This window comes from Artemia franciscana, chromosome 14 (assembly GCF_032884065.1).
Source record: "Artemia franciscana chromosome 14, ASM3288406v1, whole genome shotgun sequence".
In the NCBI taxonomy this organism is placed as follows: Eukaryota; Metazoa; Arthropoda; class Branchiopoda; order Anostraca; family Artemiidae; genus Artemia; species Artemia franciscana.
In genome coordinates, this window is record NC_088876.1 from 21,376,713 (window position 1) to 21,393,255 (window position 16,543).

Genomic DNA, 16,543 nt, shown 5'->3' on the forward strand with positions numbered 1-16,543 from the left:
CTCGCTCTTTACTCTAAAGTATTTTTAGTAATTTCAACCATTTATTCTATGGCCTTTGTGATTCAGGGGTCATTCTCAAGGAATTGGACAAAATTAAAGCTTTGGTGTAAAGAGCGAGGTACTGACATGGGGGTGAACCCCCTCATATACATAATAAAAACATACGAATACAGAAACTCGTTACGTAAGCTAATTTGTAAGTTACGCATATCTTTTACTAATAAAAATGTTCTTAAAAAATTAAAAGTCCTAGTTGCCTTTTTAAGTAACCAAAAAAATCGGAGAGCAACTAGGCCTCCTCCCTCGCTGCTTTTTTTCTCAAAATCATTCGATCAGAACATTGAGAAAACCTTTTAGCGAATAAAATAATAAATATGCAAATTTCGTTTATTATTCATCTGCGAAGAGCCAAAATCAAAATATGCAGTAATTCAAAAAAGACCAGAAACTAAATGCAAAAAACAAGCTTTTTTAACTGAAAGTAAGGAGCTACATTAAAACTTAAAACGAACAGAAATTACCTCGTATTTGAAAGGGGCTGATCCCTCATTAACGCCCAGCTCTTTACGCTAAAGTTTTTTACTGTTTTAAAATGTATAGTTGAGAGAAAGAGTCAGTCTTTAGCATAAAGAGATGGGCGTTAATGAGGGAGCAGCCCCTTTCAAATACGATGTAATTTCTGTTTTTTTTTAAGTTTTAATGTCGCTCCTTACTTTCAGTTAATCTTTTTATTTAATTATATTTAAGAACGTTTTTATTCATAATAAATATATGTAACTTACGGATTAACTTACGTTACGAACTTCTATATTTAGAATGACCCCAAACGGTCTAGTTAGAATAAATAAATCTTCTAAAAGTACCAAAAAATCTTTAGCGTAAAGAGCGAGGCATTCACGAGGGGGGCGAAAACCCTCAAATAAGTAATAATTTTTGTTCATTTAAAGTTTTAATGTTGCTCCTTAGCCTACTTTCAGTTGAAAAAATTTGTTTTTTTTATTTAATTTCTGATCGTTTTTTTAAATAATGCTGGGGAATCCGGCACCCCCTTTATGAAAAATTTGCTTCCCTCATGAGAAAAACCCTCCATGGAAAAATCCTCTCACATAATGTTCTTCCCTTGATCCCCTCCCCCACGATAGAAAATCCCTCTGAAACGTCTGTATACTTCCCTCTAACCAATACTATATGTCAACAATGGGCAAAGTTCGCCACTTGCAGCTCTTCCCCCGGGGACTGCGGGGGATTAGTTCATCCTCAAAGAAATAGTTATTAGATTTTTCGACTATGCTGAAGAAAACGGCTATCTCAAAATTTTGATCAGGTGACATTGGGGGAAAATGAGCGTGGAAGGGGGCCTAGTTGCCCTCCAATTTTTTTGGTCACTTAAAAAGGGCAACATAACTTTTAATCTCCGTTCAAACCCGTTTTTTTGTTAGTTTCTTCGTTATTTTAATGAAAAAACTAAAGAAAGAAACTTGCATCGCTAAGTTGAAAAAAACTAACGAAGAAACCGGTTTCTTCCCAAGTTTTATTACAGTGTAAACTTGAGTGAGTGGTGCATAATACACAAGTACCAAAATTCCTTCCCCCTACGGAAATAAAAAAAAATCAAATAAAATTCTCAAATTTGGAAAGTCTTATTTTCCACGGGGGGGGGGGGTATTTTCTACGGGGGCTATTTTCATGTGGGGGTGTATTTTCCGGAGGAGGGGTATTTTCTAGGGAGGGGGGGTAAAGGCTTAGAACCGATCAAATGTACCAAGGGGTAACAAAAGGCCAAGGTATAAAAAAAAAATTTTAGACAAGGACTGATTGGTCTACAATTACTTTCGACTTATAAAAAAAAACGACTAGAACTCTCAATTTTTATCGAATGCGCATCCTCCGAAGTTTCTACGACCATAAGGTCGAGGTGGGAATGAAGAGGGGGAATCCCCCTCCTAATAAATTCTGCTCATTTTGGGGTTTAATGTTACTCTTTACTTTCATAATAACAGCCAGAACCCAGAAATCAAGAGGGATTAAATACCAATTGCTACCTCCCAATCCCCTCCCCCCTTACTTAGAACTGATCTTGTATTTACCTGAAGGCTCAATGTGGGGTGGAAATGTTTGTTCGACTTGTTCAAGCGTGATAAAAGTGCATAAAATTGCATTTTTCATGGGTTTTTAATTTCTCTTGTAAACCCCCTCCCCCCAACAAAAGACCTGGATACAGTCCTCGGGATTATATATCAATTTTTACATCCACCCTCCTCAAGGCTTTCCCTTAGAGCTAATTTTGTATTTATCTAAATTAAATGAAACTTACATTAAGTTTTCCCGGGGATGATCGTATCAAACCATGGGTCCTAGAAGATTGGGAGAGAGCTCATTCGAATAAAAATTAAAAGTTCAAGTGCCTTTTAAAGTGACCAAATAGAGTGGAGGGCAACTAGCCCCCTTCCGCTGCCCCTTATTCCCCCAAAGACATTTAAATAAAAATATGAGACAGCCAATGGGTTCATCACAATTGATGTGTCAAATAAATATGCCTCTGGGGATGACAAAGCCCCCCCCCACAACCCTTAGGGGAAGGCTGTAAGTTTTGCACCTTTTCAGTTGCTTACAGATTGTATTTGTTATTGGGAAACATAAGGACATTTTTTTTAGAGTTCTAGTCTTTTTTTGTAAGTCGAAATGATTGGAGACCAACCAACCCTTGTCATAAACTGTTTTCGATATCTGGTCATATTCTTACCCCTCAGGACACTATAATCGACATTTTGAGGGGCCTGTCTTGTACTTACTCTTTGGCTACTCAATTTTTCGTGTGGGGGAATTTTCTATGGTGGGATCTTCCGCAAGGACTTTTTCCGTGTGGGGGGTATTTTTCACAGAGGGGTATTTTCTGGGCGAGTAAATACCGGCTCCCGATTTTCTTGAAGGTTAGTTTCCTCCTGGTGTTACCCCCATTTTCAAAATTCAGGCAAATATTCTCAGGCTCGTAGTTTTTGATGGATAATTTGAAATATTTGGTCAACATAAAAAGCTAAATCTTTCGAGTAATTGCTGTTATCAACATTTAGACACTCCTTGTATATAGTTAGTTACCATGAATTACTTGACTATTTAACTTCAGGAAACGATCATAGTTAATGGTTTCGTCTAATTTAGATAAACCTTATAAAAAATTATTATCTCTTCAGTAAAATTATCTACTTGTACATTATAATAGTAAAATGACAACCAATAACCAAATGTGGTCCTACGCCATGTGTTTCTTTTTGAGAGCTGTGTCAAATTATCAAATTCCATAGAGACGAGGGTTGAAACAAGGAAATTGCCACTTAACAAGACTAGAATAATTGAAAAACATTGATTAGACTATGAGTGATGTCCATGGGACTTAATTAGAGCGCAACAATAAGGGCCTTATTTCACGATGTTAATATATTTGTAAAATTGTGCAATCCCACAACTTGCCCCGCGTTCAATATAGCTTATAGCAATCGATTGTAATGGTTTTTTGCCAGTGATGCCATTTTTCTTTCAAAGAGATTGATTATCATTGACTGTTCAATCAAATCAATTGCAACCAATCGCAATAAGCTGTATTGAAGGCGGAAGACTATTATTAGTATTATTATTATTGATTTTCTTCTAAGGCAGCATAAGCCATACGTTGCTTTGGGCATTCTGAAAATGTTTATAAGGTAGTTCTAAAATATTCAGCCTGGTCAAGACAAGCATATATAGTACGTCACCTCAGTTTATTTATAGAGTAGCAAAGTACCTGGAAATTTCATGAAATAAAAAAAAAATCATAAAATAAAAAAAACTCAGTATAAAGTAAATGTAACATTTTATTTAAGTATTTTTCCGAGTACAACGTGTTCTTTTCAATGATCTTTTTTTCAAGTACTAAGTACTAGTAGCCTATTAGGTTAATGCAGTGTTTCATTTAAGTGTTTTATGAAGATCGCAGATCAAAGTTTATATTGTTTGTGCCTTTCGTTTACGTTATTTTGTTGTGTTCATGGCTGTATATTTGGCTTTAAAATGCACTTATCCGTCTATCTATACGGACGAACGGATTTTAGATGGTGAGAAGAAATTCAAAAATGAAACAAATGATTTGTACGAACATCACAGTGAAATTACAAAGAGAGGGTCAATGCCTGAAGCAACACGTACGGGCCTAGACGCAGATAATTTTTTTCCGTTTTGTAAGTTTTAACGTTGAAATACTTGCCTGACCCCTATCTTTTACTGTTGTAAGGATGTTCCTAAAAAATAACGATTAATGACAAAGGCCCACCAAAAAACTATTCTCAATGCTCAAATAGGTGAAAAACACGGTGGATATTTTTAAAATCAGATGAAGGGAGGGGGGCATAAAGTTTATGCCCGCATTGATTCTTCATTTGGAAATTTCCCCGCTGTTTGTTCCATCAACTTGGTCAATTTTTCTTCTAGACACCTCGTAGGCTATATGAATGCAGGAATACTAAGGATCATGCCCAAGACTATGATTATAGGAGGGGTAATTCTTAGGGTTTAAGCACAGGAATGATCTTTTTAGTAATTAAATAAGGAACATGTGGGGACTGCCACAGATTTTGAATTTCGGGTTATTCAAGTGTGCAAAGCCCCCCCCCCCCAAGGGTGCCAACTCACGAAAATTTAGGAGGGCAAATAGGATTTTGAAAACCTAGGGAGGCGGGTGTGCACTTTGTTGCTTTTACGATTTCTTCAATAAGAATACGAACTGAGTAAAAAAAAAACGGGGAAGGTGATTTCCCCTTATTCCTCTCAGTTTCTGCCCTCCCTCTCTTCAACTCCCCCCGCCTCCTAGAGATATAATTTATTTGGGAGTAACATTCAACTTTGAATCTAAAGATCCAAACGGTAAATTTTAGATCAATTACTTCAGGTTTACTTTAAAACAAGAGCTAAGAGCTCATATGGCACTTGCGACGAGGCGAGAAGAGCTAAGAACCAAGAGATCATATGGTATGAGCTCTACCTAAATTCTAAGAATCAATAGATTGATTTAAAAGGAAAATTTGAGGCTTAATGCCGTTTAGGATTTAAAATAAGAGCTCTGAGTCACGATGTCCTTCTGAATATCAATATTCATTAAGATCCGATCACCCACTCGTATGTTATAAATACCTAATTTTTTCTAATTTTTCCTCTCCCTTTAGCCCCCCAGATGGTCGAATCTAGGAAAACGACTTTATCAAGTCAAATTGTGCAGCTCCCTGACACGCCTACCAATTTTCATCTTCCTAGCACGTCCAGAAGCACCAAACTCGCCAAATCACTGAACCCCTCCCCCAACTCCCCCAAAGAGAGCGAATCCACTACGATTCTGTCAATCACGTATCAAGGACATTTGTTTATTCTATCCACCAAGCTTCATCCCGATTCCTCCACTCCAAGTGTTTTTCCAAGATTTCCCCCTCCAATTCCCCTCAATGTCAAAAGATCTGGTCGGGATTTGGAATAAGAGCTCAGAGACATGAATTCCTTCTAAAAATCAAATTTCATTAAGATCCAATCATCTATTCGTAAGATAAAAATACCCCAATTTTCACGTTTTCCAAGAATTCCGGTTTCCCCCTCCAGCTCCCCCCAATGTCACAGGATCTGGTGGGGATTTAAAATTAGAACTTTAAAGCACAAGATCCTTCTAAATATCAAATTTCACCCTTTCGTAAGTTATAAATACCTAAATTTTCAAAATTACCCCCCCCTCCCTAATTCCACCAAAGAGAGCAGATCCGGTCCGGTTATGTCAGTCACGTATGTTAGACAGGTTTCTATTCTTCCCATCCAGTTTTATCCTGATCTCACCGCTTTAAGTATTTTCTAAGATTTCCGGTCCCCCCCCCAACTGCCCCCCCCCCAATTACGCTTGATCCGGTTGAGATTTAAAATAAGAGATCTGAGTTACGAGGTCCTTCTAAATATGAAGTTTCATGAAGATCCGATCACTCCTTCGTAAGTTAAAAATACGTCATTTTTTCTTATTTTTCAGAATTAGCCCCCCCCCCCCCCCCAATAGAGCGGATCCGTTCCAATTATGTGAATCACGTATGTAAGACTTCTGCTCTTATTTTTCCCACCAAGTTTCATCCCGATCCCTCCAATCTAAGCGTTTTCCATGATTTTAGGTTCCCCACCCCAAACTTCCCCCAATGTCACCAGATCACCAGTGTTTTCCAAGTTTTAGGTTCCCCCTACCAACTCCCCCCCCCCAATGTCACCAGATCCGGTCGGGTTTAAAATAAGAGCTCTGAGACACGATATCCTTCTAAACATCAAATTTCATTGAGATCCGATCACCCGTTCGTAAGTTAAAAATACCTCATTTTTTCTAATTTGTCATAATTATCCCCCCCAACTACCCCAAAGAGAGCGGATCCGTTCCGGTTATGTCAATCATGTATCTAGGACTTATGCTTAATATTCCCACCAAGTTTCATCCCGATCCCTCCACTCTAAGTTTTTTCCAAGTTTTAGGTTTCCCCCTCCCAACTCCCCCCCAATGTCACCAGATCTGGTCGAGATTTAAAATAAGAGCTCTAAGACACCATATCCTTCTAAATATCAAATTTCATTGAGATACGATCACCCGTTCGTAAGTTAAAAATACCTCATTTTTTTAATTTTTCAGAATTACCCCTCCCCCCAACCACCCCAAAGAGAGCGGATCCGTTCCGGTTATGTCAATCATGTATCTAGGACTTGTGCTTATTTTTCCCACCAAGTTTCATCCCGATCCCTCCACTCTAAGTGTTTTCCAAGATTTTAGGTTTCCCCCTCCCATATCCCCCCCCCCAATGTCACCAGATCCGGTCGGGATTTAAAATAAAAGCTCTGAGGCACAATATCCTTCCAAACATGAAATTTCATTAAGATCTGATCAACAGTTCGTAAGTTAAAAACACTTCTATTTTTCTATTTTTTCCGAATTAACCGGCCCCCACTCCCCCCTCCCAGATGGTCAAATTGGGAAAACGACTATTTCTGATTTAAGCTAGTCCCGTCCCTGATACGCATGCCAAATTTCGTCGTCCTAGCTTACCTGGAACTGCCTAAAGTAGCAAAGCTGGGACCCACAGACCGACAGACCGACAGAATTGGCGATTGCTATAGATAGATAGATAGATAATATATATATATATATATATATATATATATATATATATATATATATATATATATATATATATATATATATATATATATATATATATATATATATAGAAAATCTTTCTCCGGGCATTTCCGGAGAAAATGATCCAAGTCTTCATCATCATCTTTACAAAGAGGACAAAGATACCGCCTATCAGGACCAACTATCATTTTATTTTTGTCGAACGTTTTTTTTCTGTTCTGGATTGGAAGACAATTTGCTCTAAGCTGAATCCAACGACATAGAATCATAGCCGGTAAATTAAGTTTAAAATAAACTTCCTCCCCAAAACTAGGTTTTGCCTGATTATAATGTTGTAGGGTTGTAGAATCAAGAACCAGCCCTTGCCAATGCTGAATTTCCTGACTCTCTAATATAAATCGTACCTGGCTTTCTAAATTTGTTGGTACATCGCGAGAGCAAAGACCATTACTCCATAAATAAGGCATTCCTACTTTTTCTAGTAATGATTTAATTTGGGATGGCCACGAGGTTTTTAAACCACATTTCAACATCTCTTCATATGCCACTCTTACTAGTCTATCTTCATTACTCTTAGTTAACTTCAACCAGAATCTATATGTCACTTGGTTAATACCAAGTGCCATAAAAACGACAGAAATTAGACAAAACACTACTTTTGATACCTTTTCATTTTGTTCTCACAGATAACAAGGCCCATGAAAGATCCATGAAAAATAATATTTATGAAACTCACTAATCTCCTACACCAGTTCTAAGGAAATTTCATGAATCAGCGATTTCATTGTCATACGTACTGATTTTAATTTTCATCAATAGAAGCGCCCAGTTTAAGCATTCCTTGTTCTTACGCCAGCCTGCAGGTAAGAAAAGTTAAGAACGTTAAACCAAAAGATGCTGAATAAATAAAACTGAAATTCGGAAAAAAACATTTGCTCGCCTTTATATAGAAAAGAAAGAGAATGAGTCCGTCAATTCGGTGGCCGGCCTTTACCACCCCCCGGCGATTAGCCCCCGCAGAAAATACCCCCACCCCCAAGGAAACCCCCAGCCCCGAGAAAAACCCTCGTAAAATACACCCCACGGAAAATAGACCCATCCTGTAAGTACCTCCCCAGTGGAAATTAAGGCTTTCCAGATTTGAGAATTTTATTGAGTTTTTTTTCGTAGGGGGAAGGAATTTCGGTGCCTGTGCATTATGCACCACTCACTCAATTTTACACTGTGAAAAACTCAAGAACAAACCGGTTTTTTCGTTAGTTTTTTCGTTACTTTATAAACAAATTTGGGCTATATATTTGCAAACTAGGAGGAAGGGGGTAAAGTATAGCGGGTCTGCATTCAAAATGTGTTAGGTACAATTATCCTGCATATTACGAAGTAAGAATTGTTTTTTGACTTCAAACTATCCAAATGCTTTACACAACTCCCCCTCTTATGAGCAAATATATAGCTCAAATTATATATTTCCCATATATTCTGTCACTTGTCTTTGTCTTGTCACGCGCTAAGCTGAAAGAAACTAACGGAGAAACCGGTTTGTTCTCGACTTTTAAACAGCACAAACTTGAGTGGCGCGTAATAAACAACTACCAATATTTCTTCCCCCCTACGGAAACTAAAAAAAAAACTCTTCAAATTTGGAAATCCTTATTTTCCACGGGGGAAGGGGTATTTTCCAGGGGGATATTTTCCTCAGGGGGACGTATTATCTGCCGGGGGGGGTATTTTCTGCGGGGATGTATAATTCCTACCATAAGGCCATCTAGCAGAAAGGGTTATCAGGTCTCATCCGAACTTGTTCGGAAGTAAAGAGTATTTATCATGGTTACAGCGGTAGCTGCAACCTAGTAAAGAGCGAACCACAGCCCATAGTAACCAAAAGTGAAAAAAAAAATAGAGAAAAGCTCAAGGGCAATCATTAGAATAATGAGGTATAGATCTCAATACGGATTGTTTTTCCCATGGACAATTATATGTTGCATGTTCAAGAGTCAGTAAACCTGACAATCTATTTATATGCACAGACAATGGGACAGCGAAAAATGTTGTATATTCGTAAGTTTTACGTAGTTAAAAACATATATATATATATATATATATATATATATATATATATATATATATATATATATATATATATATATATATATATATATATATATATATATATATATATATATATATCACAGGTGGAACACAAGGACACGACTACAATGGCTTGTAACTAATATGGCGCGTAACGACTTACGCGCGCGCCGGGGCTTTGGGGGGCGCGAAGCGCCCCCACCAACTAGGTTTTGGGTTGGCGCGAAGCGCCACCCCAACAGCTAGTATGTAATAAAAGCATGAGAATTTACGCATATTTTTTACTTATAAAAAGATTCATACAAAATTAAAAGTTCTAGTTGCCTTTTTAATTAACCGAAAATCGGAGGGCAACTAGGCTTCCTCCCCCGCTCTTTTTTTCACAAAATCATTCGATCAAAATTATGAGAAAGCCATTTAGCAAAAAACAAAAAAATATACAAATTTCGTTTTAATTATTCCTCCGCGGAGAGCCAAAATCAAAACATGCATTGATTCAAAAACGTTCAGAAATTAAATAAAAAAAAAAAACAAGTTTTTTTTTTAAATGAAAGTAAGGAGCGACATTAAAACTTAAAACGAACAGATATTACTCCGTATATGAAAGGGGCTTTTCCTTCTCAACTCCCCGCTCTTTACGCTAAAGTTTTTTACTGTTTTAAAATGTAGAGTTAAGAGAAAGAGTCAAACTTAATCGTTAACAGAAACACGTGGTTCAAGGGTTTTTTAGCACCTAATTTCAATCTCTGTAGTTAGAACATCAATGTAGTTAGAACAGGATACAACACTTTATTTTTGAAAAACTCTTGCGTTGTCTCATATAGAACTATTTCTCTGGAAAATTTAATTTACTTTAATTTTTTTTATTTATTTAAAATTTACTTTAATTTAATTTACATTTAAAATTTTAATTTACTTTTTTTTTTATTTAATTTTACTGGAAATTTATGTTTCCTCTTTTTTCAGGACCTCTAAAGCCACATTTATTAGCTAATTCTGAGCTGTGAAGGCAATCATAAACTGCCATATGACGCCCACAATGTGTACTCTTGTAAAACAAAACTTGCTTTTTTTAATATTTATCTTTAATATCTTAAATATTTAATATATTTTTATTTAATTTCACGGGTTGAAACAAGAATGACGCAAGGCAGAATGCACGGGAAATTTATAATTTGGTTATACATTAGCACACTAGGGGGTGGGGGTTTTGTGCAAACTATGGTGCAGTTGCAGTCAAAATGTATTAACTAAAATTATTCCATACATTATGAAGTAGGTCTAAGAATTTTTTTTGCATATTTCCTTCTCAACCGCCTAAATTCTATACGTACCCTATAAAAGATTTAAGGAGGGGGGCAATTTTTTCTTCTTTTTTTCCATGAAAATACAAAAGAAAAGTTATTTTTGAAATCTAGGGATGGGTGGAAATCCAGGAAGCCATTCAATACTCGGGATTTTAGGTTCTTAGATCTCTGTAGTTCTAAATTCTTTCGGCCCTGTCCTATGGGATAGCCTAAAATAGTCGGACTTGTTTCTCACTATAAAGTATTTCAAGCACTAGACCTGCCAACGCGAGGAAAATTCTTCCTGGTTGATGTTACGCTGAGCTTGTATAAGAAGTAGATGACCTATTTCCTTGATGATAAGACTTCAAAGGTGGTATATCTGTATAAATATTAACGAGGAAGCACAATGGACCACTGTTTTTTTTTTGTTTTTTTTTTGCGTTTTTAACATTAAAAACGAACTGGGATCAATTAAAAAAAAAGTATCTGTTTGAAGTAAAGAGCGAATTTGAAGCTTAAAACAAGCAACAGTTTTAAAGTCACTTAATGAATTATAGTTTTTCTCCAAATTATAGGGGGGGTCAAGTACCCCTCAAATGAAGCCACTGGTTTCAGGACCAATTCCGCCTCAGTAGGAAAAGTGAAGGGTTGTAATCAGGACATGCACCAGGACAGCTTGTTGGATTTCAAGACAATTTTTTCGAAAATAAGACATGATTTCCAAGTTGTATGTTTTTGGGATTTGAATCATGATCATACGGGTGCAGGGGGATTGTGTGTCTGATGTCTTACTATCAAGACATCTATGAGATAAGGTTGTTTTGTCTCAAACAGATTGGTTATGAAATAACAATTGATGTCCATGGTTTCTGTTCTTGCCGTTCAGGACCAATCGTAATTCTGTGAAGGGGGCGGTTGAAACTTAGGGACAACAATATTCTATATATAAAACAGAGGTTGTTGTATGAACCAAACTCATAGATTTGTGTTTTTACGATACACATGTGATCCAATATCTGTGGAACAAGGCGGGATATTAAATTATCCTATTATCAAATTATTTACTAAGCAGAATGATAGAATATATTCAACAAAACCCTGTCAATACTTTTAGTTAGGTCTTTGAAATGCGTACTTAATTGCCATGTATGGCGGAAGGGCTGTATTTCTGTCATTGACGTCAATAAAAAGGGCCAATTGAGTTTAAGAAATTAAATTTGGTTAGGATTAGCAGCTAGAATTTTTATTGCGTCTTTAAAGCGTTTTAGTCTGATCCAATTGAGGTTGTCACTTGTGTTACTAAGCAACTATAACCCGTGGGTTACCAAAGCTACAGGACTTGGCGGAACCTCTGTACCGCATGGTAAACATCAAATTGAACATTACATAATACTTAGTAGTCAAGCAATACTTAATATTTAACCCTGAAAGAACACTGAAATCGACATCTTAAAAGCTTCTTTACAGTAAAAGTAAAATAATGATTTATTTCAATAGCCATTTTTGTGTTAATAAAAGATGATAATGGACATGGAAATCGCTGTTTAAAGATTCCTGTAAAATTTGTCGGTATTTTCAGAAAAAAAAACAGTTCGAGAAAAAAAAAGGTTATCCATAGAGCGAACATGAGCTGATATGAATGTGAAAGAAAAGATGCAGCAAAGGCAACATTTATGTCAAAAATAAATATTTGATACTGCTTAACTGTGGCTTATGCCAAAGCAATGCTCAAGTGCTCACTGTCTTAACAGCATCGCAAAAATACGAAAAAGACAGACTATCTGAGCGGGAGAAAATTCTTCCGTTTTTGCAAATGTCTTCTAGAATTGCCGCTCTAGACTACCAACCGATACATTTCGAGTAGATATGGTGTTTTTGATACTTCATGAAAAATAGACCAGCTTGTGAATAGGTTCGACAAGCACCGAGAAAGTACTGTCGACTTTCCACTTGATTCGTTAGCTTAATCGTGTTGCTTAAGTAGCTGAGATGTTATTTGTTTTTTTTAGTTTTTTCTTGTTTATCATTTCTATTTTTATTTTCTTTATTTTTGTACTCCCCTAAGTACATTTTGTGCGTGTGAAGAGGGTTTAAATAAATTATTATTACTATATTATTCAGGTTGTGGGGCAGTAAAGCTAGAATTCCTCATATAAGGGACTGAATCTAATTAACTTAAAAAAACTAAGTTTTTCTGAGAGAAGTAAAGAGGGAAGTTCAAACCTAAAACAACCAAAAATTATTGCTTCACAGCCTATCCAACATCAAACAGTTCGTGGTAACAAACTGTAGTAAGGAGCGACTCGGCTCAATAGTAACCAAAACTCTAAAAAACGAAATTTTGATACCAATAGTCACATCAAAAGAATCACATTTTAATGCTGACTTTAAATATATAAGTTTCATCAAGTTTAGCCTTATTCATCAAAAGTTACGAGCCTGAGAAAATTTGCCCTCTTTTAGAAAATAGGGAGAAACACCCCCAAAAAGTCATAGAATCTTAACAAAAATCCCATCATCAGATTCAGCGAATCAGAGAACCCAAATGTACAAGTTCCTAGCTCCTATCTACAAAAATGTGGAATTTTGTATTTTTTGCCAGAAGACAAATCACGGATGCGTGTTTATTTGTTTGTTTTTTGTTTTTTTTTTTTGTTTTTTTCTTCTTCCCAGGGGTGATCCTATCGACCCAGTGGTCCTAGAATTTTGCGAGAAGGCTCATTCGAACGGAAATGAAAAGTTCTAGTGCCCTTTTTAATTGACCAAAAAAATTGGAGGGCACCTAGACCCTCTCTCACGCTCATTTTTTTCCCAGAGTCGTCGGATAAAAATTCTAAGATAGTCATTTTATTCAACATAGTCGAAAAACTTTATAACTATGTGTTTGAGGACGACTTACTCCCCCACAGTCCCCGTGGGAGGGGCTGCAAGTTACAAACTTTGACCAGTGTTTGCATATAGTAATGATTATTGAGAATTGTACAGACGTTTTCAGGGGGATTTTTTGGTTGAGAAGAGGGGTTGAGAAGAGGGATTATTTGGGGGAAACTTTCCATGGAGGGATATTATGCATATAAGGGGTTCACCTCCTCCTAATATCTGAACTGACTCTTTACGCTAAATTATTTTCAATAATTTCAACTATTTATTCTACGGCCTTTGTGATTCAGGGGATAAAATTTAAGCTTTAGTGTAAAGAGCGAGGTATTGATGAGTGGGCGAACCCTCTCATATACGTAATAAAAACATAGGAATACAGAGATTTGTTACGTAAGCTAATTCGTAAGTTACGTATATCTTTTACTAATGAAAACGCTCGTAAAGAAAACTAAAAGTTCTAGTTGCCTTTTTAAATACCCAAAAAATTGGAAGATAACTGGGCCTCCTCGCCCCCCTTTTTTTCTCATAATCATTCAATCAAAACTATGGGAAAGACATTTAGCCAAATAAATAAATATACAAATTTCGCTTTAATTATTCATCTGCGGAGAGCCGAAATCAAAACATAGATTAGCTAGAAAACGTTCAGAAATTAAATAAAAAAAAGTTTCTTTAACTGAAAGTAAGGAGTGACATTAAAACTTAAAACGAACAGAAATTACCCCGTATATGAAAACGGCTGTTCCCTCTTCAACGCCCTGCACTTTACGCTAAAGTTTATACTGTTTTAAAAAGTAGAGTTGAGAGAAAGAGTCTAACTTTAGCGCAAAGAGCAGGGCGTTGAAGAGGGAACAGCCTCTTTCATATACGGGATAATTTATGTTCCTTTTAAGTTTTAATGTCGCTCCTTACTTCCAGTTAAAAAAAACTTATTTTTTTTTATTTAATATATCGCCAAAACCAGTGCAAATAAACCAGCTGATGATATTTTCCTATGTTTGTATGATTATGGAAAAGAAGGGCTTTACTGAAAATACTGATTTAGTTTACTGTTGGAGTATCAATTACCTAATTGGCAAGACAAAGGGTATGTTATCCTTGTCATTGGTGGCACGACTTTTGCAAGGATTTCTTTTTTTCTTTTGTTAATATCCCTGTCTATGGTTGTACTCCAAACCAGAATTTTGATGAAATGGGATCAACAAATTTTATACTGATTAAAAAAAAAACAGAGAAGACAAAAAAAATTAGCAAAGGAGGCTAGGAAAATGAACAAACAAAAATGAAATATAGAGAATAATTGATTAAAAAAGAAAACAAATCAAATTCTTTATAGTCATATACAGGAGAAACGACTTTTAGATTACATTTCGTTGTGAGTTATCAAGTTCAAGATCGAGTCTTTTACCCTTTTGTTTGCTCACTTTCATGTTTGGAACCGTTTATACAAAGAAAGGGAATGCCGCGGAGTTACATGGATATAGAGAATGCCAAAAGCACTAATATCCAGATTCATGAGACAAAGATCTACCTCTTATTTCAACTGTAGATATCTGCAAAGTATGACTAGTCAATGATATATCTTTCTCGGCAAAAGCGGGGGACGAATTTTCTGACTGACTGACCTTTTTTATAACTACTTTCCCGATCTGAATTCATAATTAGGTTAAATCGCGGCGAAACGGCATGCTGATGAAAATGTTAGCAAAATTAATGAATTTTTATAGGTTTTGAGAGTCCAGGGTGGAAGAATAAGTTTAAAATTTAATAGTAAGAAGACTGGGTTGTTAAAACTAGGAACATATGAAGGTGAAGAGATGATGTTGGGTAAAGAGAAGATTAATCAAGTAGACACCTTCACTTACCTAAGTATTACCTAAGTAGTATTATTAGTAAAGACGGCAGGTGCAGTGAGGATACAAATAGAATAGTTAAGGCCCAGATTTTTTTCACAGTCGAAAAAGCTTGGAAGAATAAGAAGATAAGTGTGCAAACCAAGATTAGGATATTGGAAGATACAGTGATTACAGTGGTCAGGTACAGCTCTGAGGCGTGGATTCTCCAAAAAACGGAGAAAGATTTGCTATATATTTTCCAGAGAAATAGCCTACGGATTGTTTGGGTACCCAACTGACTGACCGTATCTCAAACGGTAAGCTGTTACAAAAATGAGGTTAAATCCCGCTTTCTAGGGCTATAATAGGAGAAAGGTTGAGATGGCTAGGACGCGTTCTGCGGATGAAGGATGACAGATTCCCAAGATAATCCTTGTCGGCCAACCAACTAGGGCAAAATGAAAAGTAGGTCGTCACTGAATGGGATGGGAAAAATTCGTAAGGAAAGATTCAAGGTGAATGGAAACTTCTTTGGAGAGTGTAAAGAGGGAGGTTCTGAATTTATTAGGATGGAGTAGGAGCGCACGTAGCTGTATTGGCCTCAGGCGGCTTGGTGCTGCACTTAGTTGGTAGTAATAGTAGTAGCCTAATAGAAATGGCTATGTTACGGCTAAACATCTGGTAAAACCCACCTCCCCCCACCACCATGTATAAGACACTACGAAATGTCTACGTAATGACTTCAGGCGCAAGCCTATTGCTTAAGTTTTTGTAAAATTAGATAACAACATTAATATCTATAAAAATTTTAAAATATATTCAACTACTTACTATTATTGCTCAGATTTTTAAAGGAATGGATTATATCCTTTCAGTCGTAAAAAAGAAAAAAAACTTTCGCCAAAACATCTATCAAAATTAGAATCTTTCAAATCCAAGCTTTCCTTTAAAAAGTTTCCAGTCAAACGCATGCGTTTTGTGCTCTTATCGACTCCATGAAAAGATAAGGGGACAGACGTATTTTCACAGCTAGAGCGTCAAATGCTATTTTTTAGATGGCTCTCACGCATGGTTGCCAAACAACTGTTATTCAGTCACAGAACGATGTCTTAGGAATTCACCAGCATTAGTTCTAGATCTGTTCCAGTTTCGCTCTTAAACCTGCTTGTGTTTAGTTCAGGTTCTAAGATCTGGGAGCATTCTAAATTGGAAAATAAATACATAGAGACCAGACGTAGACTGTGAAGGGAAACAATATCGTTATAAAGACAGAAAACTAA

At 36.4% G+C, this 16,543-nt stretch overlaps 1 long non-coding RNA gene across 1 annotated transcript in view; it reads right to left on the minus strand.

The window, feature by feature from the left end:
- Positions 1-16,319, minus strand: part of LOC136035445 (uncharacterized) — a 60,653-nt gene extending 44,334 nt beyond the window's left edge. The window contains exon 1 of the long non-coding RNA XR_010619424.1: positions 16,095-16,319. This is a non-coding gene — a long non-coding RNA (uncharacterized LOC136035445). The remainder of the gene's footprint in view (positions 1-16,094) is intronic.
- Positions 16,320-16,543: the final 224 nt, after the last annotated feature.